We start from the raw sequence: 4,304 nt of genomic DNA, 5'->3' as shown, positions 1-4,304 counted from the left end.
AATTTTATTTAGTCTTTCAAAGAACCAGCTTTTTGCTTTTTTAATTCTTTTAATTGGTTTCTTCGTTTCAATTGAATTAATTTCTGCTCTAATCTTATGATTTCCTCCTGTCTTTGGGATCTAGGTTTGGTTTGCTCTTCCTTTTCTAGTTGTTGAACGTGCAGCATTAGGGTGTTTAGAATAATTTGTTCTAATGATGTTTGTAAATAGGATCTCAAGTCCACATCTTGTACAGGAATTAACTACTAAGATGAATATATGCAGTGTGTTATTTGTTGAAACTATACTTCCGATTTGATTTGAAACTGTCTCGTTGCTGTTTATCAATACAATTTTTGAAAAAAAAATAAAAAATAAAAGAAAGACAATACTTATAGATCAAGTGAGAAATCGACAATGGAAAAGGGTATCAGTGCTCTCAAACAGGTCCACTTGCCCCACTCCTATTCTGGGGAGTGAGACAAAAAGCCTGAGGGATGAAGCTAGACCAGATTCAAGAACAGAATTTTTGTTCACTCCCATACACACAGACACTAGAAAAAACAACATTCCTGTGCTCTCTACTGCGGCATATACTGGAGCAGTTGGGTCCCTGTCCCCACCAGACTCAGGCTACAGACAGGACACACATGTGAAGGATGTATACAGGGGAAATGCTTGATGTCATATATGCTGAGTTCATGTTCCTTGAAGCCTAAGAATGAATTCTAAGAAACAAGTGATGTTAAAAGTAGAAAAAATTATTGGATAAAAGAAATGGGGACTAGGAATAGCTCCTGAGAGACAAGAGTGGTCCAGAGTGAGTTGCTCGTGAGCCCATTTCTTAAAGAAAGTTTTATAGAGCAAGATCGTGATGCAGGTACAACATGGGTCAAAATTATGATTAAACAATAAGATTGCAAGTATAGATCCTTAGGTAATATTGATCCAATGGTAGCAAGGGGATATGGGTGATATCATTAACTTTGGTTGATCATCTATAATCTTAGTCTTGTTTTTAGTCTTAGTTTCAGTAGTCGAGAGAGAATGACCATCCCTAATTATGGGAAATCTCAAAAGGCTAATACCAATAATCTCAGGCTTCTATTTACCCTTTAGGAAAATTAACTAATGAGCAACTTGTAATGCCCACCTGAACTGAATGAGAGTGGTTCTGGGTGTGGAAGGCCCACCTGAGGATTGTTGTCAACAACATAAAAGAATAAGTGGAAGGGAAGATGGTGCTGTTGATTTTCCTGGAGAAGCTTATCATGATGGTTTTCCTGATAAGAACTTGGATGTTTTCATTGTCAGAGGAGATTGGGTCCTCACTGACACTGAGGATGGCTGCAGTTCTCTTCAGGGGAGCTCTGGTTCTTACCTTTAGCATTACTTCCTGGCTCCAGTGCAGAACCCACACCCTGTTGGCACAAATCCTTCATCCCACTGGCACAGACCTTCTAGGTTGCACCACTGACCTTTGGGCCTTCCTAGTATACATCCTTGATATGGACTTCCATAAGACATTTCTATAGGCTCTAGGTCTTCAGCTGGGCTGATGCAGTACATTGCTGTAGGATCCAGGCCCTCCACTGGGTTATTTGGGTCTCTAGTGTGTAGACAGATATCCTACATTCCTTTGCAATTGACTCTTTGGGTGGATATTATAAAATAATTCTATAAATTGTGTTCTGCATTACATCTTTTCACTTGTAAACTGTGACTACAACAGGATGTAGGTAAATCTAGCCATCATGACTATCATCTTCTTCAGATGCACCTCCAACCACAGTGTTGATGCACTCTCATCTTTTGTACTGACTCCCCTGAGGTTGCAGTCCTGTCTGACTTCCTACTATATTTATATCTAACTTAGTTGTCTATAATAATAGTACATCCACCTGAGTGCATTTAGCTCAGAGCCTGCTTGTCAGGCCTCTGACTGATTCATCTGCATATGTGTACATTGCTTGCCTTCCCAGAGTGCCATGGAGTCACAAGAAAGTGTACACAAAGTACCTGGCACCAGCTCTGTATTTCGAAGATCAGTTGAGCACACAGTTTAGCAGCACATCCAAAGCACCTAGTGGGCGTCCTGAATGTCCACTGAACTGAATCATAAGCACCAGCCCTTACCACAGACTGAGTGGGGTCTGTTCCTGCCATGTGCCATGTCACAAAAACATGTACCTACCTTTACAGAATATAGTGGGCATCTACAACTAAGACAATAAAGGGAGTGTGCAGACTCATGGGCTCTTTGAAATAATGATTAAGGCAGAAATAGAGCTGTGGAAGTCACCTACCGAACACCCTCCAGGCTCATGAAGGCTAAGGATCTCTACCCTTGCCCTGAGCAGAGCAGTGGGAACTGCAGGCTCCAGCAAGTGAGAAAATTGCTCCAAGGAATTTGCAGACTTCTGAGAATTTGGTACTTTAGTAGTTCCACAGCTGTTACTGCCATCTTCTGCAGTCCTTCAGGACACCTAGAAGGTATTTACAGGTGCTGCACTTGCTGGGTGGCCCCTTCACAGTGAATGTGCTTGTGAATTCCACCATCACTCCAAAGGATGGACACAGGAAGAGTTCCTAACCCCCAAATTGGGTCAGTATCAGAGTCTGGGAGAATGAAGGACTGAGACTGGGTTAGCTTTAGTTTTGCAGTGGAAAGGTCAGAGATAATATTAGCAGGGCTGCATATTACCATGCCACATGCTAGGCAAGAAGGAAAGAGTGTGAACACCCAGGATTTACAGCAAAAGGGTACACCTGAGTCACATATACACTGAAGTATGTGAATGAAGTTCCCATTGGGTATCTTCTAGGTTTTTGTGTTTTGTTTTATTTTATGTTGTGTCTTTATACTTATATTGTGTGTGTGTGTGTGTGTGTGTGTGTGTGTTTGGTTTTCATTTTTATATCTGTATTTGCTTTGATTTAGTTGTTATATAGCTTCTCTCTCATCTCTCAGTATAGTTTCTTCACCTCAAATCCCCATAACAATGCACTACTTCTTTTTTGTGTCACAGTATATACACTCTTCATTTCAAGCGTTTATTTTGCCATATCCTGTTCTCTTTCAGTCACTGCTATCTTCCCCTATATGAACCCTCTATCTTCTCCAACCTAGTCCTTTGGCTCCTCCATATGTTTCCTAGTCTGCACCCTCTCATGACTGTTAACCTCATTACAGAGAAACAAACTTAATCAAGTTCTGACAGTCATATAGCTTTTCTCAATAACAAAGCACACCTCCCTCCTCTCTCATCCTTGCCTCTACAAATATCTTCCAAAAATCCTCAGTTCTAACCTTTAATTCTACTAAAATAAGATATGCTCACAGAAAGCTAAAGAAAAATGATCCCAGTCCAAGCATGGTGGCACATGCCTGTGATCCCAGGAGTCAGGAAGATGAAGCAGGAGGATTATTGCAAGTTGAAGGTGAGTTTGGGCTACATAGTGAACTCAAAGCCAGCCTAACCTACATAAAGAAACCTTATCTCAAAAAACTATATTTAATGTAAGTAGTCTAGAGATGCCAATTAAAAAATATTCTCAAGTTAAATAATAAAAAGGAGAGAAAATTATAGACTGTTTAGAATAAACTCTTCATTGTAAAGAGAATTAAAAATAGATAAGACATTAGAAATGACATAGAATTTTTAAAACAAACAAGATGATAGAAATTCAATAATAGTTGTTATATTGCACATTATTGTTTTCAAAATAGTTGCTCAAATTACCAGATATAAGCATGTAAAATTTGTGAAAACAAAAATTTTAGGCATTCTATTTTATAGGGTAATAATATCATTAAACTTCTCTCCTGGAGGCTTAACAACTTAAGTTTTCAAAACAAAAATTAGAGAAAAAGAAGTACTGCAAGGACAGCCAACATTTTGGCCCTAGCCTTTCAAGGTCAGTGAGGACTCAGGACATAGGAGAACCTGTACTCAGTGATGTCCCAAATTTTCTGATCAAGGAGATTATGGGGCCACAGAGGAAAGTGATCAATGATGTAGAGTGTGCCTAAGGAGAGTCACCTAGAGAGAAAACATTCTCTCAGGCTTTCACAGAGAATAAATAGGTAAAGCAATGGCCGTGACTCACCCACATGGATGACACTGACAAAGGATCTACAAAGTGTGGTACAGAGTTTCAGGCTAAATCTTGAGGGGATTTGACTGACCTTGTCAGATACAAAAGTGACATTTCTTGTTATATAGCTCTTGCTTTCTCTTGGTCTTAACCCTCCAGCAGAAAAGTATAAAAATGAGGTATAAAAAGTAAGGTCATATTAATATGCTGAGCTGTAAAAGGCTCAA

At 39.5% G+C, this 4,304-nt stretch overlaps 1 protein-coding gene across 2 annotated transcripts in view; it reads left to right on the top strand.

Annotated features, from left to right (window-relative positions):
* Nucleotides 1-1,280, top strand: part of Btnl8 (butyrophilin like 8) — a 43,498-nt gene extending 42,218 nt beyond the window's left edge. For both annotated transcript variants that reach the window (XM_023701843.1, XM_023701842.1), the window contains one exon: nucleotides 1,099-1,280. The gene's annotated coding sequence lies outside the window, so the exon portion shown is untranslated. The remainder of the gene's footprint in view (nucleotides 1-1,098) is intronic.
* The last annotated feature ends 3,024 nt before the right edge of the window (nucleotides 1,281-4,304 follow it).

Source organism: Octodon degus, unplaced genomic scaffold (assembly GCF_000260255.1).
Source record: "Octodon degus isolate 3935 unplaced genomic scaffold, OctDeg1.0 scaffold00141, whole genome shotgun sequence".
In the NCBI taxonomy this organism is placed as follows: Eukaryota; Metazoa; Chordata; class Mammalia; order Rodentia; family Octodontidae; genus Octodon; species Octodon degus.
This window is presented reverse-complemented; position numbering and strand designations above follow the sequence as displayed.